The sequence below is a fragment of the Apus apus genome, chromosome 1, assembly GCF_020740795.1.
Source record: "Apus apus isolate bApuApu2 chromosome 1, bApuApu2.pri.cur, whole genome shotgun sequence".
NCBI classification, from domain to species: Eukaryota; Metazoa; Chordata; class Aves; order Apodiformes; family Apodidae; genus Apus; species Apus apus.
In genome coordinates, this window is record NC_067282.1 from 5,309,879 (window position 1) to 5,336,179 (window position 26,301).

General features: G+C 36.5%; 1 long non-coding RNA gene across 1 annotated transcript in view; it reads right to left on the minus strand.

The window, feature by feature from the left end:
- Positions 1-26,301, minus strand: part of LOC127385571 (uncharacterized) — a 309,188-nt gene that overhangs the window by 148,971 nt on the left and 133,916 nt on the right. The window contains exon 2 of the long non-coding RNA XR_007889704.1: positions 4,993-5,075. This is a non-coding gene — a long non-coding RNA (uncharacterized LOC127385571). The remainder of the gene's footprint in view (positions 1-4,992; positions 5,076-26,301) is intronic.

Consider the following 26,301-nt stretch of genomic DNA (forward strand, 5'->3'; position numbering starts at 1 on the left):
CTGAGGATATTACGTGTTTTAGAGAGAGATGTAGCTTCAGCTTTGCTTCAGTAGCTGCAGCCTCATCTTTGACAAATTCAAGAAACATAAACCAACAGTGGTGACATTGTAAGGGTGAAATTACAGAGCATAAAACAGAGCGATGACATTGGAATGAATATTGTTCCTGACTTGCGTTGGAGTAGTGAAGGTGTAACAAAAAGGTTATAGTTTGTCTAGTGCCTGAACATTTTTCTCCCTTTGGGACATACTCATCACCAGTGACAGCACAATGAACTTGTATAAGATTTTTTGTACAGTGGTAGGGTCAGAGGATAGAGTCTTCAAATGAAATGGTGAGTCATTCACATATGCTTGCATTCACCTAGTCTGCTTCATCAACTTCCACATTAATTGTAATTCACAAGCAACCTTTCTTTTTTATTTTTTTCATACCTCCTGGAAAAGAGCAGAAGTGTTCCTGATATATGAGTCACTACTATACACTGTCAGGTCTCAAAACATGAGGAAAGAACAAAAAAAAAAAAAAAGGAAAAAATAACAAAATTTTGCTTCTCTACAGCTCTGGATTAGTTCCAGACCTCCCAATTAACACTATTGTCACTGAAGTAAATGCCAGCTTCTGTGAGGAACTTTATTTATTAGCCTTTTGTTAAGTTTAATATTCATTTATAAGTTAACATAAAATGTGTGACATTCGTACAAGAGTATGTGGCAAAGCAGGGCACCAACAGGAAAATTATTTCAAGAATTAAGCTGCAGAAAAAGGGACATTAACCTCCACAGATATTGGGTATAATAACATGGATTTCTCTAGCAACTTGCTTTTGATTGAAGGTGTTCAGCTTCAACTGCTGACTTAGAAGTGTGAAACATGCATTTGTGAAGCTGTTAAGGTAATTTTATTGAGTTTCTGGAAGTAAAAAAAATCCATAAATCACAAGCCTTGACTAGGGCAGCTACCCCTCTTCAAACACACCTATAATATTGCTCCCTTTTGCCTTGACTCCACTCAGCTTCACTCCTCATTCTTTCAGGTCCTTTTTTTAGCCCTGTATTCTCTTTATATGTCTAGCTACAGTCAATTATTTAGTGATTGCAGTAATCCAGCCTTAGGATATTGAATGTAATCACTGAATCAGACTCTTCTTTTTTCCTGAGGGAACATCTCTTAATAACAGGGCTGCTTGACCTTCTGGATAATCTGATACTTTGACAGCATTTCACCTTTTATTTACTTTCATTTTGTTACTCTGTGGTGATGATGACTTGGAAGTCTGGGCCTTTAGTTTGAAAATTCACCTGCATCCCTGTGTTAAAACTTTATGATTGTTACAGGTGATATTTTACAAATACAAAACCAGTTAAAAGTAAGAATAAATCAGGATAATGCCAGAAGGTCAATCAGAAAAAGAGCTGCAAAGTTTGTAGAGTTTTTTGTTGTAGGGCTTTTGGAGGTTTTTGGTGTTTTGATTCATTTTTTTTTTAAATAAACTAATCTTTAATTTAGCATTGTACTTTGTTTTAATGTTTAATAGGCATTAAAAATGTTTGCATGAATCACAAAGCAGCCAACACACAAATTAACACTAATTAGTTTACTTCCATTTACAACTAAGAAAACCTTTCCCATCCTTAATATAACAAACTAGTTGGAAGTCCAGGCAGTGCATTTTGTGATGGGTTCTCATTATTAATACGGATGAACATTCCTTTTTATTATGCAACACAGAACCTCGATATTGTTTTAGTCTCAAATCCAAGCTTCTGACTATAGTAGCACCTCTTTCTTGTCAGTGGTCCACGAGGATGGTCATAGTCCTCAGAAATAAACTGACAAGTCTGATGTGAACAGCTAAAAAGCCAATGGTCAATACTGAATTCCTGAGAATTCACAGCATTTTGGATCTTGTTTCTAGCATAGATCTTGCTCCTAAGAAAAGTTTCTTGCCCACAACCTTTTTACCAAGGAAAGTGACAAAGTACCTCTTAAGAATATGACAGAATGCAAACAGAATTTATCTAGGAACTCTTGGCCTCTAAAGAAATGGGAAGCAGTAAAGCTTTTGACAATTTGTCATTCCTCTTGCATTACTTCTTACAGGATTCACATTCTTTTCCAGATTTTTGTACCAGGAGATGCTGGTGATCACTGTGACTAACTTGTAAATGGTAGTTCAGTCATAACCATAAGCACAGGGGCAAGGAGTTTGGATGACCCATTTATAACTCCCTGTAAGATCTCTCCATAATAGGAACAGCATGATGCCATAATGAAGTTATTAATAGGTTGCTACTGCTCTTTTTAGACACGCAGATAAAGAGAAATACTGGGTTTTGTTCATCATGTTCTGTTTAGGACAATGATAGGATGTGACGAAGTATGAAGCAACTCATCTGACTTCTTTAGATTTGTTAATTCCTTCCCAGTTGCAGTAATTTTCTATGTTTTCCCCAAGGCAGATTGCAAGGCATTGTCCCAGATCACATTAGGATAAACATTTCTTCCTCATTAAGTTTTCTAGTTAGAAACATTTTCTTTAACTACAGATTAAAGCTTTGAAGTACTAAAAGCACAAGAGGTACTGATCAGTGGCTTCATTAGGAATGACTGGCTTCTCTGGCTGTCAAAATGTCAAGTTACTCACATTCGAGAAACTAACAGATTTCTGCTTGCCATGTCATTAGCAGAGACATGAGCTAATTTGAAGAATAAACATTTCCTTTGTACATTTTACTTGTTAATCTTTCAAGTTCATTTCAGGCACTTACCCTGTTGCTCATTTTCCATAATCAAGCTGGAATAGAGCCAAGTGACTCCTTCATACTTAGCCTTTTCATAATTTTTGCATATGAAATTTGAGAGATATCATTTCTAAAAACACACAAAAACATTTGAAGCTATAAATTCTGATTTAACAACTAACTTGGTCCTAGAACACAATTAATTTTACATTTAAAAGTAATTCTAGTGCATTTAGATTACATTTTGAGAAAACAAATATGCAAAATACAAACCACGTTTTATTTTTCATTTCAGGAAAAAAAACCCCTCACACAAAACCAGAAAAAAACAAACAAACAAACAAACAAACAAAAAAAAACAACAAAAAACCCCAGAACCCCCTAAAAACCTAATAATTTGAAGATACTTCAAATTCAAAATTGACTTTTTTGAGTGGTTCAGGTGCCTTCTAATCAGATTCTCTCTAAGATTCTGTGATTTACATTCTGTAAGTATGAAGCAAGTTTACATTTAACTATTAATTCATTATAAAATAAATTTATTACTATTTTTTTAAAATTTCAACAGCTGAAATAATGGCATTTCTCCACCAAAGGAGAAGTATATATAAAGCACCAGAAATAATTTATGAAAAAGAACCAAGCTTTATTAACTGATACAGTACACAGAATGTTTAAGTCAATACAAAATGAATTCAAACACACAAGTTGATACTGGAAGATGTACATTCATGAACTTGAGATATTATCCTGAAAGTAATTTAAAAATATAATTGTCTGATTTAAAGGTAAATAATTATTTCAGTAGTTTTATAAGAATGATCAAAATTAATAATTTAAGTATTGAGTAGAAGATTACAATGCTGATTAGATAACTCGCTTTGCAGCATGGTAATCATTTTGACCTAAATCTTGGAAGATATTTATATTTTCTATGTCAGCATAGTTTTACCATCTCAGGAAAAAAAAAATCAGAGGTGGATTCCAAATTCTGTGCTTTCACTCAAGGAGAGAAAACCTGCAAAAACCTTGAAGAATGTTAACTGGAAACTGAATTTGTCCTCATTTCAAAATTGGTCATACTGGAAAACTCTTGAATACTGCATCTCCACCCCACTAATGCCTCTGATTTTCCTTCTGATGTAGAGATGGTGTTACTAAGGACTTCTCTTCACTTAGCAGAGAAAGAGTGAGAATGCACACAGGACATCTAACCTGAACTCCAAAGCTCAAGCAAAGAAAATTATATTTGTTCTAAGGAATGAGAAAAAAAAACAATCAGCAAAAGGCAAAATCTTAACAACTGGCCCATGCTTCAAACACTGTTTCCCAGCTGCTAATTCACTTTTGAGCAAACAGATTATGCTGCACAGTCTGTGAGAAGCCAGTCACTTTTGATAAGGTTCCCACTCCAAGGACCAGAGCATAACATACTCAGCCAAAGATGGATAAATATTGCCAAATATCTACTGCAAAAATCTTCTGAAAGCAAGAGGTCCTTGATCCCTCAAGGTCTACTAGTGCAACACTGCATTTACCAGGAGGAATTTAGAGGGCAAGACTGTAACAATTAGCTGCAATGAGCTTCATGTTCTATTAACAGATTCCTTCCTCAAAAGATACTGATCTATTAGGTCTGAAAATGCAGCTACAAGCTTCCAGCTTTTGCCTCATTGTAGAGCCATAATTTGCAATGCAAAAGTCATTAGAACTCAAGTATTCTGTGCCTGATTTTTATTTGCATGTCTGATGCATGGAAATTAGCAGTATAATGAGGCCAACAGACATAGAAGTGAGGAGGTGGTCACAAAGGTTTGCTTTAGCTCCAGAAGGCTCAACAGTCCTGAGTTTAATTGCGGTTAATGGAGAAAGATCAACATCTACAAAGGGCAATGCTCTAAATAAGAAGTAGATGTGCTGCTACTCATTTCAGCAAGAAATATAAAAGCTAAATCAGCACAGGGTGGATTTAAGGTAACAACCTAACATTTTCTAAAAATTGTTTAGAAAACAATTGTTTGGTAAAAATTATTTGGCAAAGAAAATTAATTTTCTTAATTGAAAATATTGTAGACAATAAAAAAGAGAGAGATCTATTTAAAAAATAAAGGAAAAGTCATTAAAACATACGAGTGTCTCAAGGAACTTTGTATTCCATGCTTCAAAACTTGAATTTGTTTGTGGTCCTACTCGAGGTACAGCTATGCAGGTCAGCAAGAAAGGTTGGAAAAGAAAAGAAGACCTTACCTATGTCACCAATTTCCGTAACTGCATCAATCACGTCTTCAGAGTCATCAATAGATTAATGTTGTCTGGAGAACTACAGTGTCCTGTAATGACAAGTTATAAATCATATGAAAAGGAATCTATCATGTTCAGCCTATAATAGCACAGAATGGCCCAAACTGGGTTCCAGAACATTGTGTACCATTTCTACATAGATGCCTGCAAGGCAAATACTACTTTTGTATCTTGCATCTATACAACTAAGAAGTGGAAAGGAAAACTACATTGTAGTATGGATAAAATATATTGAAAGGTTATTGTTTAGCTTACACATTAATTACTGTTGTTATCATTATTTCACATTTTTTAGAGGAGCTAAAGGAAGAGGAATAATCCAATTAAGACTTTATAGTATCCCTAATTACCTAAAATATATATATTACATCCCATGTGACAACTTGGAGGTCCAATATCTTGAAATCTTTTTGTCCATTTAATGTAAAATGTAATGTCCTGCCAGGGCAGATTATAAGGACAATTCCCTACTTTAATATTATTAAATGCCAAGCATAGGTAGGAGAGAACTGGATATTAAAAAAAAATATTAAAATTCACTCTTACTACTGAGAAATAAATTGCAAGAGTTTGGAGAGAAAAGGAAAATGGGAATAGATCTCTACAATGGTTAAATTGATGTAGGGGACTCAAGTTGTCTTCTTCTTAAATCACATCTGAGACTTCAACATTAGTCAACAGTGAATTGATTAACTATTCTGGCCTGAAATTCAGCAGTTCATCTGTCTCTTATACACCTATACGGAAATTCAATTCTGGATTGAAGAAACTTTCTAGGATCAAAGCTTTGTTAGAACTGGCATAAAAGTTTTGTTAGAACTGCCATATTTCAATAGAATAATTGTTTTTAGGGGAAATGGATTTTCAACAGGAAAAGGGTTTGTCAGAAAATTTACACTCAGTAGTTAAAAATGAAGCTTTGACTTCTACTGATCCCAAAGCACAAGTCATTCTGACTTCACATCACTGTAATTAAGATTTGATAAGAACTCTGTAATTGTGACAAGCATAAGCAAAGTACTTCTTTTTGGATTTCTAGAACAACTATGGGGATAGGGACCTCTCTGTATTTTGTTTTCCTGTTATCTAACTGTCAGTTCCTAAATACATGTAATTTACCAAATAATAAGTCAGCATTCTATTTGGATCAAAGATAATTAAAAAGATGTGAACTATCAGCTTCCAGAGGAAATACTGGAACACTTTTGTTAGCAAAACGAAAAGGACAAGACCAATAAGTGGAATCTACACATTGTATTATTTTCTACTGAGTAGAGAGAACATGCACAAAATAAAAAATAGAAAAAATGGTTTGTACTATTCTAGAATGTATATGACTGGTGTGTCTTCTCCAATGGTCTGGCAATTTGGAAAAAAACTTTTTTTCCTTCTTTCCACAATTATTGAAATAACTCTAAATCAACTGCTGTGCATCATATCACTCACTTTAATAATCTGCAGGCATTTACAGCCATGAAAACCAGTGTCACCCACAGAGAAGACTGCTATTGAATTATGCAAGATGAAGCCACATATTTCAGGCTGAATGAGGAAAGTAAGATCTATGTTGGATATTAAGAAAACATATCAGGTTCAGAGGTCTGTAATTAATCTTGTCAGTGCATGAAGCAGCCTAACCTGTATGCAAGAACACAACATCTTGGTATATTTTTCTTCTATGAATGCAGAGCCAACCATAGGCATCTGGGATTTGAATCCATTAAAGGGATTGGACATAGTCTTGGCCAAGTTCTTGAATATTATATGTCATTGTTAGCAGCATTGAATATTTACATCACCAGTTCATAAATGTTTTACAAAAAAACAGACAAATAGAATGCATTTTTATTAGCTAGCCTACTAGGAATAATGCAGATAGTTCTGGAGGATAGTTCCATCCTGCTATCAGTGAAGAAGACAAATTTGCTGTGTGGTTGGTCACACTGTGTCTGATGGATAGGAAAATCAATATAGCACCTATAAATACATTTTAAAAAGAACATTGTCCTTGTTTTATACAACCAATGCAAAAGCATAATTGAATAAATTTACTTTTAAAACCTGTTAACACACAAATTACATGTAGTGAAATTGACTGAAAATACATTAAAATAGATTAGTTGCTTTTATTGACCTTGACAAATGCAGACATGCCATACATGATGATGATGATCCTTATACAAAGAAGAACTATCACTAAGCATGCTGCAAAGGCCACTGACATTAGCAGTGCTCTCTCCATTGATTGCATGGAGCCTCCATTGAAAAGTCCAGCAGTTGGTATTTTCAAAGAAATTGATTGCAATGGTTAAAGAAACAAAATTTTCCCATTGATGTTTCACAAAAGAAATATTCTGATTGCAAATATAAGCACCTAGGTTAAGGTCCTTAACAAGAACAAATAAGCACCTCAAAACGACTGCTCATGCTTATGATTTTTTTTATTATTTTTTTTTTACTTAAGCAGTCTTTATTAAAGGAAAGGTAAAATAAAATGCTACTTGTATTACTTCTGGTTGGCATGCAGATGGATTTTTGGTTTTAGAAAGCTCTTTCAGTAAGACAGAAAAGAAACTGTGTATACAAAACTGAAATATTGTGACTGAAAAGACTGTGCAGATTCACAGGAAAAATGAGCTTTTGTTCATTGTACCAATTTTTTTTGTTGTTCATTTGTACTGATTTTTCTATAAAGGTATGTTTTAAAGATACAGCTTGCATGTAAGATTTGGTTTTCCTATAGAGGCATAAAATACAAAAAAGAAAGAAAGGAATGATCCTGGAGATAACTAATCTAGAAGTTAACTTTGCACAAAGTATCTCCAAAAGTCTTAAATATTTCTGTCAAATGTTCTACTTTTATTAGAAAGCAAAATCAGTTAAGAAAAAAACAACAAGTAAAATGCTGAAAAGCATACTTGGAAATTAACATTCTGCTTCTTACATTCTTTAAAACTTTACATTGCAGTATAACACAAACAATCAACATGATATTTTGTCTAATTATAATGTTTTGATTGAGTCTATTTTCTTCCTTCTGCAATTGAATAGTGTTTACAAAGCTTAACATCATTGCCAAAGCTCCAATTTTCATTATACATTAGAGTATCCTGTGATGATGATCTGGACATGTCTGGAAGATGGACTTCTTAGTGTTGAGTAATTTTTCAGTGACTTAGCACTTAAAGAACTGGTTATCTTAAGACATTCATCTTCCCACATGAAAATATACATGGTAAATTTAAGTTTTTTTCCTGTACGTGGAGTCAGTGAACTAGTAGAAGCACCTATCCTGACATAAAAAAAACCTGTCTAAACTAGCAAAGCAATTTTATTGGGTTTTAAATTAGTCATCAAGATGATACAATCAGACTTTCACAGTCCACTAATATTTCATGCAGAGTTAACATTTGTTACTGATCCTGCTGATAACTCTAGCCTTAGAGCACCTGATAAGTCATCTCAGACAAAAGCAATCTTTTTACAAGTCTCCAATGAGCTTCATCCTTCAGGATTGTCAACCTTGTAAAACAGATTTCTTTTTAAATTTCTCCTTAGCTTTCAAAAAACTGAGAGTGAACAATATCAGAAACATATGTTCCCAGCTGCCAATTTCCCCAGCTCAAATAGAGAAAGTGAAAAGTGAAAAAGATAAGGTAATTACCACTGCTTTCTTTTAGGTATTAAAGCAGATTATGAAAGTACATCTTACTGCCTGCTTCAATTATTTGTGATCCTTGGTCACAAGTAGAAGCCTATATTTCTTGCATGCACAAATATTTATATTAATTGTATAATTTTTGGAAGCAATGTTACACTTAGTAAACAAACATACATTTCTGCAGTCCTTGATTGATTCTCTAGCTTGCTCATCATCATCAGGCTTCAATCCCCTTGCTATGAGCAGGGACACCTCAGACTAGACCAGGCTGCACAAGCCTCATCTAATCTGCCCTTGAACACCTCCAGGGAGAGGGCAGCCACAGCTTCCCTGGGCAACCTGTTCCAGTGTCTTCCTACCCTCATGATGAAGAATTTCTTTCTGATGTCTAACCTAAATCTCCCCTCTTTCAGTTTTAAACCATCACCCCTTGTCCTATCACTTCCCTCTAGTGAAAAGCCCCTTCCCACCTTTCTTGTAGGCTCCTTTCAGGCATTGGAAGGTGCAATAAGGTCTCCCAATTTCAGTTGTCATAAAGTGGGATCCCTGCATTTTGTACTGGAAAAAGGACAATGAAAGAGGAAGATGACACAGTCAAGGAACAATCCAGATCATGTATTCAAAGAAGCACTGAGGATGTAGTGAAGCTTTTGTTCAGCAAATCCATCAGTTTGCCGATCACTCCTGCACACAGTAGTGCACTTGAGTTCAAAAAAGGAAAATCTGCGTATACAAACTTATCCAAGTATGAAAGTGATGTCAGAGACCTCACGTTTGTTTGGAGCTCTAAGCTGCCCAAATGTCTTATTAAAAACTCTTCAAGCCTTGAAGCCACTTTTTTATTTTGTGAGAAAGGAACTATTTTAATGGCCCAATTTCTTGCTTCCACAAACATGTTTAATAGCTTCTGAGTTTCTGAACACAGAAAAATATACTTAATGACCTAAGACACCAATTTAAATAACAGTTTTAAACTTTAGCCTGCTCTGTAATGTTTCTTAGTAATTTAATTGAAGCCTTTGTACCTCATTAATTATTAAATTAATGTGTTTTCTTTACAACTTGGATTCTTACTGACTCAGTCTACACAGAATTTAAAATTTACAGCTACCTTGCACATAGTAATAAAAAGAATGTTTGAAGTGCAGAACTACCTGGTTTAAAGTACAAGCATTTCCAGGTCAGACTGTGTGGTCACCTTTGATGATCAAGGAGCTTAGACATCATGGGTGGGGTTTGTCTTGATTTTAAGACCTGCAGTTATCTAACTAACAGTTAATGAAATAGACCCTCAGCACAGGCAAGAAGAAAAGTTAACTATATATTCAGAGTAAGAATGCAAAGCTAAATATATGAAACAACTTATCTTCTGAGGCTGATAATGGTACTTTCTTTTGTATTCATTACAGTGCAGGAGTATTGCATAGAAGGACCTCAAAGTCATCATATGCAGAAAAAATTTCCAAACAGAATAATTGTAAAAAGGGTATTTAACAGTTTAGTAGAGCTGTGCTACATTGTTGCAGAGTGAATAGTTTTTTTCTGCTGAGTGCTATAGTTTTGAGCACTTTCATGGAAGTTCAGCAAGCTGCTGAAACAAAATTCATAGAATCACAGAATACCAGGTTGGAAGGGATCTCAAAGATCATCTGATCCAACCTTTCTAGGTAATACTACAGTTTATGTGAGGTGGCTCAGCACCCTGCCAAGGTGAGACTTAAAACTGTCCAATGTGGGGGAATCTACCACTTCTCTTGGGAGACTATTCCATTGTCTGACTGTCCTCATAGTGAAAAATTTACCTCTTGTGTCCAATCAGCATCTCGCCAGGAGCCACTTGTGCCCATGACCCCTTCTCTTTTCTGTGTGACTCCTTGTAAATAGGAAGTCTCCATCTTCTTGGTAGCCACCCTTTAAGTACCGGAACATGGTATCAAGGTCTCCCCAAAGCCTTCTTTTATCAAGGCTGAACAAATCCAGTTTTCTCAGCCACTCCTCATATGTACAACCAGATCTTTAGATTCCATTTTTTTCATTTACATTTTGTGTTTTTTTCTAGTGAACAAGTAACTGAGGAAAAACCAAAATCTCTTCTTTCACAATTTTTCCACTTACTCATGTGAATGACTGGAGGTTAAAGGCATAGATTTTCTGGAAAAAGAGAATAAAAGAGAAGTGCCCAGTTCTGGGCTCCCCAGTTCAAGAGAGACAGGGAACTACCGGAGAGAGCCCAGTGGAGGATAACAAAGATGACTGGGGGATTGGAGCATGTCCCTTATGAGGAAAGGCTGAAAGAGCTGGGACATTTAAGCCTGGAGAAGAGAAGGCTGAATGGAGACCTTATTAATGTCTTTAAGTATCTAAAGGGTAAGTGCAAGGAGGATGGAACCAGATTCTGCTCAGTAGTTCCCAGTAACAGGATGAGGGGCAATGGGCACAAGCTGGGACACAGGAAGTTCCAATTCAATATGAGGAAAAACTTCTTTACGGTGAGGGTGACAGAGCCTTGGGACAGGCTGCCCAGGGAGGTTGTGGAATCCTCTTTTCTGGAGACATTCAAGACCTGTCTGGATGCAGTTCCTGGGTAATGTGACCTGGGTGATCCTGTTTTAGTGGGGGAGCTGAATGAGTTGATGGTTTTGTGCTTAATATTCCTGGATTATTTTATTTTTTTTTCTTCAATGAAGTAATCCAAATGAATTCTTTTTGAGCCTATGTAACCTTTAGAAATGCATGTTCCTGACATGTGGGTAAGTACTACACATGCTTGCCAGCATTTTAAAGTCTGAGAAGTAGGACTCTGCTTGCTGGGAATTTATTTTTTTCCTTTCCCTCAAGTATTTGAATTCTTCATCACTATGTTATGCAAAGCACTTCCTTGATAGTACTTGATGTGATGATACGGTCAAGGATCACACTTCTACTGTAGCCAGTGCTGAGCATTTTGATACTTAAAAGAGTATCTGGAATACTTCCCAGTTTATACATCTGCCCATCTAATTTAGATTTTGGCAAATAAGGTTTCATTGGGATGCTACAAGGATGATTAAGAACCTTCATACCAATGCTACATCACTTTCACTCTCTTTCAAACCACCATGGGCTGTACTTTAAAGAAAATCAGGCAGATGGCTGGATGGTCAACAAATATACGACAAAACACTTCTAGATATTTGCAGTTTGACATGTGCTAGTGTTTATCCATCTGTAGAACAAGCCACCTGCCAGTTGTTTGAGTGATATGACTGCCTAAGCATTGCTAAGCACTCTGTAATAACAACGACCATAATACTGGGGGGAAAAAAAGGAAAAAGAAATGTATGTAAGGTATGCACTCTGATGGCTTTTGCAGACAAAAACTGCAAATTAAGACTCAGAAGAAAGCAATCTTATTGTGCCCAAATATTTATTCATGGCATGCATTATCTGCACAATTCAGAACCATGTACAGCACTAGTATATTACAGAATTTGCTGACAAGATGTAGAAAAGGCTATAACACTATAACGTCTGTGCACTTTCTTCGTTACTATGTTAAGGCAGAAGTGCATGCATACATTTTCAAAACTAGTTATATAGCTGATTGTCAGCAACTCATTCTCTAGACTTTCTGCTGAGTATCCTTCGTTTAATTAACCTCAGAGCCATCAACACTGGGAGGCAAATCTTTGTATCAGGCAATAGAAGCAGACACCATTTTGTAATACATGTGTCTAGGGTAGTAATGATGCCTCACCAGAAAGATCAACTGGCCTTAAAACATAAATGGACTTGTGACATCAGGTAATTTTCCTTGTTCTATTACACATTAGGTGTCGGTACAGGGCTTTAAAAATCCTCACAGTTTCTGTTTTTGGAGAAAATGTGTTTAATTCTCTCCTTGTATGTTTGAACACACTTTGAAACTTCAAACACTTGAGACATTTCTAATTGTATTAATAAAATTCTCTATCAGTACTCATAAAAGCAGAAGCATTTTTATTTCCAGCAATTTTTGCTCAAGGTTTCAGCATTACCAGTGACATTAGTGGATCCTTGTGATGATGCATTGCCTAAGTGATGTGCAATCGAGGAATTATTTGAGGTGGTGTATAGTGACATTAACAACTTCCTTTCAAAAGAAAGCAAGGTATATCAGTCTGAGTAGGTAAATCACTGATGTCTCCCCCAAGATCCCACCCAGCTGCAATATTCCTCTTAGGATGTTAGGTCCTATAGCACAATCTGAGATCCTTTGTTCTAGAGCAGAAAAAAATTATTCTTTTGTATAGGCATTTTTGGCACTTAGAGTGCATGAAAATATTAATGGGCTGATGCTGAGTGACAAGCTCAGGGCATTTCTTCCCATTTCTTTTCAGATTAAATTGAAGATAAAATGAACGCTGCCCATCTCCAACTACTCTTTCCTTAGGCTAAAAGCTGAATTCTTCCACAGCAGTCTGCAAAACAGATGTTAGAGTTTCTCCAGTGACATCAAATCAAACACAGTGCATACAGGTTCATTTGGATATGCATTCCCATATTCTTCTTTTGATACAGGTGTCTTGTGCCAAGAATATGAACTATTCAACTGCCAAATACAGGCACCCACAACACATTCAAAAGAAATCTTGGGAAGCATAAGAAAAAGAAAAGCTTTGTCCAAGCATACAAAAGGCTCATTATTTATTATTATTATTATTGTTGTTGTTGTTGTTATTATTATTATCTCTGCCCACTCTTCCAGAGAGCCTTAGCTATAAATCTCTACCACTAGTTACTTTTATAAGCCCTACTATATATTGTAAATTACAAGATTCAAAGTCTCCTATCAGGGTGTTATTATATTTTAGAACTACGTTGATGATTTTCCTCAACTCTCTGCATTCTGAGATAGAGGTGGGGAAGAAAAGGCTAGGCTTCATTGCCAAGTTTTTTGCAATGTAGAGTGTTCTGAGGCACAGAAAGGATGTATTTTCTTTATTTATTTTCCTCCCAGTTTTGGACCTTTCCTGCCAAAATGTGACAGCAGGATTATGCAGCTGCTGGAGCTCCCCAGTCAGAGGGACGACTCTCTGCATTTTCATTCTGCACATTCCTGTTAGCAGATGCTCAGCTTGGTGCATTTTATCATATGCAGATTAAACCACAACAAATGGGTCTTGAATAGAATTACCACTTTAGCAACTCCACTGGAGAGGCCTTTGGTTAATAGAAATTCCTGTATTTGTTAGGTTTACCCAGGCATAACAGACCCCTCCAAATACAGAGAAAATTGCTCAGTTTTGATTTGTTGCTTGGTAAACTCTAGCCCAGGCCAGTCTGAAATAGCAGAGATGTAATTCTCTGAAATGGGGGTCTTAAAATGGAATTTCAATAGTGCTAGTTTGCTAAAGTACTATTATTCTTGCATTAGAAACAGAGCAACAATCTGAAAAATTATCGTAAAAACTGAAGTCTGGCACAGAAGAAGAGCATGGCAGTCAAGGGCTGAAAATGTCTACACTTTAAATTTTTGCATTAAAGTTGCTGTCAGAAACCTTCCATTTTTGCAAGGTCTTGTCCAACTCAAAGAAATTATTATTCAAGTGAGATTCTTCCCTGTAACTTCCTCATACGTAATGAATACAAAAGCACCTCAATGAGAATCTGAATTTTACTTTAGTATCAGTATCTGCTGATTAGAGAAAAAAAAAAAAAAAAAAAAAAAAAATTAATTTGCATTGGTGTTGGGTGTCTTTTGTTTGGGCTGATGCTGGATCTTATGGATTCTAGAGTTGCTTTTATATCTAGCCTGAAATAATGAGTTTATACACATACAGTGTTTACCTCACTGACTGAGAGACATGAACAAAACTTGATTGTGCTCAGAAGTTTGTTTAACTCTAGGAATGTGTAAACCTTGAGAGCAGGGAATACAATTAACTGAAAATTCCCATAAAGGGAAGAGTTTTGGGAGTGAAAGGTGAGAAACAGGACTACATTCACAGAATATGACATGCCCACCACTACAGGGGCTGTGGTGAGTTAGAATTGCTTTGTGTTATCTGAGCATTTCCCATAAGGATAATTTCATATCTCTCCTGTGGGATTTTCCAAAATAAGCCAGTTTAGGGATTCAGGAAAGAAACAATTCTTGTATCTTGTCATCTTCTGTCTGCAACAAGTTGCAGTCATGCTGTTTGTGTTGACATACAGACAGTAATCAGAGAATCACAGAATGGTTTGTGTTGGAAGGGACCTTAAAGACCATCTAGTTCCAGCCCCCCTCCAGGGTAGGAACATCTTCTGCTAAACCAGGTTGCTCCAAGACCCATTCAGCCCAGCCTTGAACACTTCCTGGGATGAATAATCCACCACTTCTCTGGGTAACCTGGGTCAGTGTCTCACCACAATCACAGTAAAGAATTTCTTCCTAATATCTAAGCTAAATCTCCCCACATCCAGTTTGAAACTGTTAACCCATGTCCTACCACTACATGTCCTTGTGTATAGTCCCTCCCCGTCTTTCCTGGAAGAAAAAAAACCAAACAGACAAACCAACACAGAAATAAACAAACAAACACAAAAAAACCAAACCAAACCAAACCAATCCAAAAAAAAAAAAACCCCAAAGCTCTTTCCTCAAAATATTTAAGGTTAAATTAAAAAAAAAAAGTGGTATAGTATTCCTTGTTAATATGTGTGATGAATGAAGAAAAAGGAAATTTCAAAAAAAATTCTCAGACTTGCAGTGTCTTTTTTTTTTTTTTTTTTTTTATAAAGTAGTTGGCAAAATGCAATAGGGGACACAACCCAATAAATTTTTACAAACAGATATTCTGTTTTCAGTGTTAGCAGAAACACAAAAAACTAACCACAGTGGAAAAGAAGAGGTTTTGAACCAGAAGGAAATATAGCAGAAGCAGCAGTAGTATGGCTCCTTCACTGATGCAGGAGGACCCTCTGAACAATTAGCTGGTGGCAAAAATGTAGCAACTAATAAGGAAGCATATATAAGGAGCAGGACTTCAGTTTAATTTAGGAAAACAAGAAGATTACCATCACAGTGTCTCTAGCTATTGCATTAGGTGTTTTCAACTAGACAGTGTTGCCGTGATGAGAAGCAGGGAGAGACATAAGCAAATCAGGAAGGGAGACATGCAGAATTTGTTTATATGTCTAAAGAAAGACACTCTGGGTAAGAGTAGCAGTAAGAACAAACTGGATTTTTCTTATGGAAAAGCCAAAAACAGCTGATAGCTATTAGGAAAAGGAAAAATGGTGAAATCATTATGGATATGAGTATCCTGGTGTTCTTATTTGTGGCCTTGGTGGATCAGTCTATACACCTAAACCAAACTGTCATCCACTCCATCAAAGTGTTAACATATTTTCTGCAGTTTTAGCCTAAGACAAAAAACAATCTTCCAAAGAGTGTCTGGGGATGGTGTGAGGTTGGCCCAAGCCAGAGACATTCAGAGATGTCCAACAGAGCCAATAGCAGTGTCCCTTCCTCTTAGTACAGGTGCCTCAGGAGTTGACTTTGGACATGCGGTCCCCTAAACACACCTACACATATGCACACACACAAATGCACTTAGATGTGTGTCACACCTGGACAATGCTCATATTCTTATTATTGAATGCAGTGCAATTTGTGAAGTAAATCTGAAAAATACGTGTTTTCTGCACATACCAACATGGATCAGATTTGAGTCATAAGCATCAGCTATGAAGGGAAGTGTGAAAAAGCAGGTAATGTAAGTATGAGGGTCTGAATTAATTTCAAACTCAGAGAGAGACTATAAAGGTTTTTCAAGAAGGTGAAGTATTTAAGATAATTAAAAACATATTGCAAATGTTCCTAGTTTAATTTGTTTGCTGCTTTCACAAACTACTCCAAAGAACTCGTTAGTGGAAACTCATTGAAACAGGGTCTGTGTCCATGTTCAGTTTCTTTTTTATTTGCTGAAGTCATTGAATTGGCATGAAACAGCTCCTGTTTAATCTGTATGATTAAAAAGAGTACTTTTTTTTTTTCTCTCTCTCTCTTGCTGTACTCATTGGAGTGGAAATGAATTGTTCACTGTCATGCACCAGGCTGTTCTCTTCATTTGATAAACCAAAGGATTAGGCAAATTCAGTTAAGAAGTCTTGAGGACTCTTCCCTCACTCTATTCCCTTTGTACCAAGAAGTGAAACATTGTACTGATTATGAGACCTCTTTTAATTTTTTATGTTACATTAATTAATTAGGCTGTCAGACTGGACTTAATTTGTCACAGTCAATTCTTCAGTAAATTATTTTCACAAAAGTACATTCTTTATTTAAAAGGAGGATGCAAATTAGTTGTCTTCAAGAGAAGCTCAATGCAGAATGCAAGGAAGTGTATCATTCATGGATAACCCTTCTTTCATGATGAAAATGAAAAGCGTGGGGCTGAGAGCCCTGGTTTGCTGCTGTCTGACAAATGGTCCAAATGGTAACACCTGCTTGAAGTGTGAGGAAACTACTGGGTTTATTTGGCAGTGCACTGTACCAATGGTGTTGACTGCAAAACTGGGAAGGAATGTGGAGAGGTCAGGCCTGAAAAAACTTGTGAGGTTTTCATCAGGGCAATTCAGAAAATCTACAACACAGTGAACAGGCAAATTCAGGGCTCAGCATGTGCTATTCATACACAAAGGCCACGTGTTGCAAAGCACTTAGAGAAAGAAAAACCTTTCACATGAAATTCTGCAGCAGGATCCACTAGTAACATTATAACAAATATGCTTCTAGTACCTGTGCACTTTTGTGATGTTCCTGGGACTCTGAAGTCCTCTGCAGTCAACTTGTTTCTGTGATCTCATGGCTCTGCCCTGTACCATTCTCCCTCCGCCTGCACATACCCCTTGAAGACCCAAATTACAAGGCTGAGGCTGCACAGCAGCTTTCAGCCCAATTGAAAGACTTGGAAACAAACCTACAAAAAGGTCAAAGTCACTACCATTACCATGAGTAGGCAAATGTATGGCATTGCATCACTGCAATAATCACTGCTTTTGCACATCACTGTTGCAATATGAAATGAGTGATTTGGTAGTGCTGAGAGAAAAAGAAAAAGACAAAAAAAAGAAAAAAAAAATCATTTTTCATCCCTAAGACCAAAGGAAAAGAGATGAGAGGAATATTAAAACTACAGCAGTTTCAACCAACTCTAGGTGCCAAAAAAGGATATAAACTTTTCCTTGCTTGTTTGCTTTTCCCCATTAAAGATGCACAAAAGATCTCCCTGCTGGTAAACTAATAGGTGTTGGGCTTTTTTTTCTAGCAAACAGACATGGGCTACATATTCTGGCATGGAAAATTTCCTCCTTATTTTTTTTCGCTTCCTGAAAAAGAATGAAATCCTTACTTCCATACCTAAAAAATGACAGCAACTACAGGTCCAAGAAGTGTGGCCACTTGCAGAATCAGCCAGAAGCTCACATAAACCAAGCATGACTTTATTCTAAGAGGTGAGTGGCCTGTTGCAGAGATGTAGGATCTACCAGTTAACACATCAAGTATTAATTGGAAAGGGCTGAATGTTATTGTTGGCAGAATGCCTTAACATTAGCATGATTTGATAAATCACTTGCTCCCCTTAAAACAAGAGGATTTATTTTAATATGAGAGACTTGATTTGCTCCAATGTGTCAAATACTCTTAGAATATCATCTCTTCTCTTTCAAGGAGCTTATCAGTATCCCAGGCACTGACTCCTGGAGACAAGAAGTCTGCAAAATTCAAGTTAAATAGTTTCTGAACAGGATGAAAACTCAAGTCTTTTCCCCTTACCCTAAAAGCGTGAACAGAAGCTAGACCGTAACAAGATTTTCCTGTTTAATAGTTGTAAATACCAATTTTATAACATATCATCTGCTAGTGACATTCTTTCTGAGACAGTTGCTAACAGTTTTCTGTCCTTGTTTTTGTTTCTCCTTACCCTGCCAAATTATGCCATAAATTATTATTCTATTTGTGCTCTTTGGTCCCCTAAGGAAATAGGGAGCAGAACTCAAACAGGGTGTTGTTCATGCATGAAAATCACTCTTGGCATTCCCATTTGGGTGTTTGTAGGTACCTCTGGACAGCTACAGCTCATCCTCATGTGAGATGGAATATCTACAGCTTTTAGATGGCTTGGATACTCCTCTTGCAAATCAGGCAGAAGAAAGAAATCCTCATGGCTCTTAAATCAGTAAAAAGAAACCATGTCTGGAGGCAATCACAAGCCAAACTTCAACATTAGCAACAAGCTGTGATATTGTATAACTTAAAGTGCACTGGTGCTATCTTCTTCCCTGGTTGCAGAAGAGATTTTTCCTTAAAGGATCTTTCCTGCCCACCCTTGAGGGCAATAAACCTGAGTGAGTTTTCAGTAATAAGCCAGTGGGCTATGGTTTGTATTGCACTGCATCTCTCTTGCATTTTTAATCTGTTCTTAGGGCAAATTTGACTCTTAGACCTTCTGTAATTCCACTGAAATCAATTGGACTGCCTAATGAGCAATTCAGAGCTGAATTTAAACCTCTGAGACACAAGTGATCCCTAACTAATTAACCTACAAACATTACTGTGCATTGACAATTTGTCAAAGTACAGTCTATACTGAAGATCCAAATCTATCAACATTTATGAAGTTTTATCTTTCTTTGTTAAAACTGTATTGTCAAGTAGAAACCTTCTCCCCAGATCAATGCTGAAGTGAACCCTCATAAACCACTGAAAAAGAAGCATTTGCCAATGAAACATCCTATGGTAGAATGGCAACTGCTCAAGCAGTTAAGAAACAGAACCATTGAGGCTGTATTTTCTTTGCCACAGTTCATAACAAATAATGGCAAATCTGGGTGGGTTACTAGTCTTAAAACAGGACATCACTTAGCAGCAGGACTTGTGTTCATGGCATTGCAATGCCTTCTTAGGAAGCTTGAATGGCTGTGACCACTACCACCCTAAAAACTTGTTAAAAACTTTGACAACAGATCTGCCTTCTCTCAATACAGTGTTAGCAATAACACTGTATGTATGTCCCCAGTGTCATCTGTTTAACAGTGACCACACCACCAGCAAGACCACTGAAACCCCATGAGAAACCTCGACAGTTTGAGGAAGGAGCATAGAGAGACTCAATCAAAGGCAATGTTGCTACAAGAAGTGTTTTCACAGGCAAAACCTGACTTTGAAAAAGGATCCCCTTTTCACCCTTATGGATTGAAAGAATTTTGTATAGTTGTTTAAAAGGTAAAGGAGGAGAAAAGGAAACAGCAGTTTCAAAATCATACAGCCAGAAGTTTAGTATGGCACAAAGGATGAGGCAACACACAACTTCTAGGAAAACTATTTTCAGTGACTACTCTTTTGAAATGGTGTTAAAAACAGCTGTAAAACACTATTTTAAAACGAATATTAATAATTCTTTATATGGAGACAGTATTATAATATTTTAGTTCAAAGAAATGAGGATACCATTTACAGACTGAAAATATTCTGTAATTGCTGAGTGTGCAAACTGAGCACAAATAACCTATGTACTCGGTATATTTAATTTCTCAAGGTGTCTTTGGGTATGATCAATGTAAAATTATTCTACTCTTACTATTCAGCAACTTTTAACAAAACATCATCTAAAAATTAAAAACTTTTGAATATTTGAGAAATCTAATACATTTATATTCACTTTTAAACTTTTTTTATTTTATTTTCCTCATAAATAACAATTTTCTTGAAGTTGTCCCAGTTCTCAGCGGTGACTTTTTTATTAGTCGTCAAGTGATCAAAAAAAGGCATTCTGATTTAAACTCTGATTTACCTGACATATACCCTTTGTCATGCCCCATATCAAAGTTTTATAACTGATTTTTTTTTTTCCCCCAAGGAAATCTCCAACCAATAAGAAGAGAGGAAATATGAATAGTTATTGCAATTCAGCCATAACCGTATGGTTCAGATCTTGTCCAGATCTTCTTGCTTAGACTTTACAATAGGAATGCTGGGGGAGAATAAATAGCAAATGAATACTATTTCTGTTTTAAAATACCATTTTTAAAACAGGTAACTGCTTCAGCAAGGCCTGAAGCTTGACAATTTTAGCCCTAAAATCACACAGCTGAAGCCAGTCTGAATTTTGGTATTATCAGAAAACATAACATTAAAATGATTTGATCATCTCTTCTCACAGCACTTTTAGTTTATTTATTTTGGTATGCTTGATCTACGTTTGTCTTACATGCCTAACTTTGAAATGATCTACCTGTACAATAGTTTATAGTGTATCTTTATCTCTGGTTTTCTCATGCAACCATCCCGCAAGTGTTAAATGGAGACATTTTTAATATTTATACAAATTCCATTGTGAACTAACAAGTTTTGCCCCCTGACTTGAAAGTGGTGGCTGAAAAACAAACAAAAAAAAAAATCAGGGGAAGACTCTCAATACAGATTTACAAGAGTATTAAACTCAAATAGAATATTAACAGAGGATAAGCATTACTTTTGGTACACTACACAATTTACATTACAAGTAGGAGCAACTAATATTCCACACGTCCTGGTTTATAACAGCAAAGTGTGCACATCCCAATGGAAGGGAACAGAGTTTTCATTACTAAACTATTTAAAAATAAATGTGTATATATAAATGATCTATTTGTATCCAAGCTCCAGTAGATCTAAAATTACAGCCAAAAAGCAAGATGGTGTTGAACAATATTGCTTTCAAGAACTGATTTATGTTGGGTTTTGGTACTACAGTTATGAGTTCTGCATAACAACAACAATCTTAGCCTAACAACAATGAAGATTTCTGCTTACTTAAATGACTACTTACTTAATTTTGTTTTTAACAGTGTTGCTGGTACCAATTAAATACAAGTGCACATTAACTGCTATATAGATGCTATTAGTTTTTCTTTTCCAGTTGGTAGCTCAAGACAAATAGCCAGGCTGCTGCTGGAAAGATTACTGTGGGAGTACATGATATTTCAGCTTGCTGACAATTTGGAGCAAGTGAGAATTGATTTTTTTCAGTTGATGTAAACATATGGTAAACTGATATGCATATTTTACCAAACACCAAATTAAAAAAATAAAGTATCTCACAAACACCAATACATTTTTTGAATGAGCACAAATTCTGTTTTACCTGAGAAATGTTGATTTTAAACAATGCTTGATTTAGGCAAATAAAAAAAGAAAGCTGAAAATATAGACATTTTAGAACAAAAGGAAAAAAATCAAGTAAAAAAAAAAAAGATATGCCCACTTCAATCCAATTTTTCTTTATTTCTGTTATATTTACACCAATAGCATCACAGAATCATAGAATGCTTTGGGTAGCAAGGGACCTTTAACAATCATCTAGTCCAAATCCCCTTGCTGTGGGCAGAAATATCTTTCACTAGATCATATAAAATCATAGTAAACTAACAGGCAAATAAAAGCATTTTAAAAATCAAAGAAACCTTATTTTTTAGTGAAGTTCCACAGTACAGTATGTCTTCCAGCTCCAGCTACAAGCATTCAGATACACTGATTGTACAGAGCATACATGGATTTATACACGTGCATATGCACACATATATTTCACATCTATCTATATCTATACCTATATGTTTAAGACATATATTTATACTACAAATTTCTGTTATATTATAAATGTTACATAAGCTATGTTTCTACACTCAAAAATATTCTTTTTAGTTTGTCTTCTCTTGCTTGTGTGTAGAGAGCAGTTAACCTGGCTTTCACTGATGCTTTACAGAATAAAGATCATTTTCTTTGCAAAGTTAATTTTCTCTATTCAACAGGATTGTCCCAGGCAATGTCCCTTTTGAGTATTTATGCAATAGGGCAGGGTACTTATACTGTTGATGATACAGTGCAATGTTTTAATATTTTATTTTGTTGTTCCAGATTCTAACTGCTGAAAACTGCCCAGTGTCTTTCTAGGCTCACTGCTTTTACTTAACTGCTGTTACTTAATTCTATGGTCATTTTGCTGAAGGACTGTTCTTGTACAGCATTGATACTGCTGTATCTGAAGATAACCACAGAATCACAGAATCACAAAATGTTATGGGCTGGAAGGGATGTCCAGAGATCATCTACTCCAACCCCCTGTTAGAACAAGATCTCTTAGAAGTGATAACACAGGAACATGTCCAGGTGGGTTTTGAATGACTCCAGAGATTCTGGGACAGGCTGCCCCAGGGTTCTGTTACCTTCCGAGTAAAGAAGTACTTCTTCATATTCAGGTTAAACCTCCTGTGCACCAGTTTGTGACCATTGCCCCTTGTTCTGTCACTGGACACCATTGAGAAGAGTGTGGCCCCATCCTCCTGACACCCCCTGTAGATATTTAGAAGCATTGATGAGATCCTCCTTCAGCCTCCTTTTCTCTCAGCTGAACAACCCCAGCTCTCTCAGCCTTTCCTCATGTGGTGGATGCTCCAGCCCCTTAATCATCTTAGTGGCCTGTGATGGACTCTCTCCAGTAGTTCCTTGTCCTTCTTGAACTGGGGAGCCCAGAACTGCATGCAGTACTAGATCTTCACAATCTTCACAATCATAAGTGTGAGCCTCTAACAATTGAACTTACATCCACTTTCCAGATATGGCCTTGGCTTGGAAGGCTGCCTTTTAGCTCTTAAACATTTTCCATTTGAACTCTTTACCACTGCAGCTGGTAAAACTGGTCAGAAAAGGAGCTTCAAGGCATTCCCATGCCACTCAATGGAAAAATACAACTTCATGAAAGAAAAAAAAAAAAAAAAAAAAGCAATGTCAATTTTTTTTTGTTGTTGGAAATATTATTTTTTCATAGGGAAAAAAACCCACAAATACAAAAGCAAAACCAACAACAAATATTTCCCTTAGACAAAACTGGCTGTTCTTTCCCATGTATGTATCATTCAAGTTTTGTGCACTAAACTCTACCAAGTTCTGTGAATAACAGAATCCTACTGGGAAAAGCCTTCTCCAGAATATTCCTGACACCACCAAACCAGCACATTTTCCGATCCATCTATAGCCAGGGCTTCTTTCCCACAAGTTGTCCTTTATGGAGACAGAGCTATTACAAAGTCAACACTTTATTAAAAGTGCTTTTTCTCTTTTTTTCCCAGTGCATACACAAGTGTCTAATGTTTGCTGCCAATTAAAATAATAAACAAACAACATAAACTGTATGGATTAGAAAAGGGTATAATTGCCCTTTTGTAAGTCACATAAACGAGTGGTTGTCTTGCTATAGGGAAGAGATAAACTAGATGGGAAGAGAAAAACTAGGCTGGAATTCATTTTCACCTCCCATGGTGAAATATTTTATTGTTGTTTTTCTGAGCTGCAATGGTGGAATACAAAGCTGAAGTCACAACAAAGCCACATTGATGCATTCCCAGAATTGAAGCCATAGGCAAACAACACTGCTTACTGCTGGGCGCCAGTTCAAGTCTCCTTACAACCCTCTGGGCATTTCAAGACTAAATAGCTTTGAAAAGAGGAACAGCACATTAGTAGCCCCTCTGAGACAATCTGAGTAGAGTTACTGCATAAAACCCCCAGTTTAAATTATGTTAATAGAGCTGCAATCTGCAAAGAAATTATTTATCAAAATTAGTGCAAGACCCTAGAGTTTATGTATTTTTTTACATCAGACTTCCATTCCCTTGCTACAGTTCTGGGTCTCTCCAACAAACCTTTATATGCCACCAGCAAACAGGAATTTGTCATTTACATCATCTGTGCTTTGACCAGCTGTGATCTTTAATGTCAGCCATGCCAGGGCTTCTTTGTGTCTGTTCCCCAGAGTACATCAAACCACTCTCTGTTCCCCCCAGAGTGCATCAAAGCCCTCAGTGCAATCCCAACATAGCCATGACTTTGGATGAATGGTGTGTGGCAGATGGTACCGGCCACGTCTATCCTCACTGCTGAGACATGCAAGGTAAAGTGCTTCAAAGGAATTGAAGTAGTTGTCTAAATGGGTATCATGCAAATAAGGAAGATGATTTTTAAATATTTAGGAACATGGACTACCTTTCTACTGCTTGTTAATCATTAAAAACTTGATCTCGGAGCACCGCCTATGATATGAAATTACAATTGGCCAAGCCCAGGCTTCTCCTAGTGAATACATGTATATTAGCAGGCTTCATGGATCAGAAAATAACAAATTAATAAAACCAAGAAGAAAGTGGGGAGGGGGAAAAGAGGTATATCAAGTATCCAAAGTGAACCCCAAAAAGATCAATTAGTTTGTTTCTGGGACAACTTTGTGCCAGTCTTACTGGTTATGGGAATGTTCACCAAATAATGCTTTTGCCAGCAGCAGCCTGTGCTTTAAGGAAAGAAAATTAGATTGTCCCCAGCCCCCCAGTTTCATCCTCTCTGTTTTTACAGTGTGCTCAACTGCTTGGAGAAGGGAGAATTGGTCAACAGAGTGCCATCTGAGATGACTGAATAGCTTTACTACGATGGGAAGAGGTTTGCATTCAGAACTCCATCAAGAGACACTGCTGTGAGGCAGGATCTGATTCCTCTCTCACTAACACCAGCTCAAATCAGCAGGAAGCCAATGAAGTCAATAGACTATCAAAAGCAATGGGGTTAGACCCACATTAAATGTGTGGGAAAATCAGTGGGAAGAGATAACAGCCCAACGTATCTATCTATATGCACATTTAAACTCACAATTCATGAAAATACCAAGATTGAGAAAAATCAGAGATAATCTCAGATTTTAAATGGATCCATTTAGTTTTGACATTAAAAGGTGAGTGTCATCTTCCTGGATTTCAGGTCTCTAATAATTTCATTCTGCTTTTCCATAATTCATAGCCTTTCACATTTTATTGAATTGTTCAAGACTACTCACCCTTTCCTTTACATCTTTTTTATTTTAGCTCTAAAATTTGTGCGTGCTTACATGCTTAGGGAGAAATGTAAAAGAGCTACTTAGCATTTGAAAGAAGTGCTACAAACAGTTATTTCAAGGCTTTTGTTCTAAAATAAAATAAAAAGTCAAGGGAGGAGGTTTCTCAAATTTGTTTCAGAAGACTTTTTATTGCTAAGGTTTAAGAGAAAGATTTTTGCCTTGGCATAAACCATCATCAATCTATGGTGCTGCTCTAATTTACACCACCTGAGGACTGAAAGTGACATAAAATGAGCAACTAAAAAGGAAGAGAGTACACGTGACTAACATCTGTCACATTGCTCAATATACTCTAAGAATGAGGTGACGTGAATTGGTGCAGTGCCAAAAAACAGAGCAGGAAAAAGTCTTCAACTGAATAACTTGTAAGTTTTCATTTCCAAGGCTTTTGATATGATCCCTCAAAGCCTCCCCCTGAAGAAACTGACTTCTTACAGCCTTGAAAAGTTGTCTGTGTGGTGGGTGGGGAACCGGCTGATGGACCATACCCAGAGGGTGATAGTAAATAGTTCCTGCTGAAACTGGCAACAGGTCACAAGTGGGGTCCCCCAGGGATTGATATTGGGCCCTACGCTGTTTAACATCTTCATAAGTGACCTGATCAAGAGTATCCTGATGCAGTTTGCTGATGATGCCAAGATGAATTAAGGGCTTGACAGTGTGGAAGGG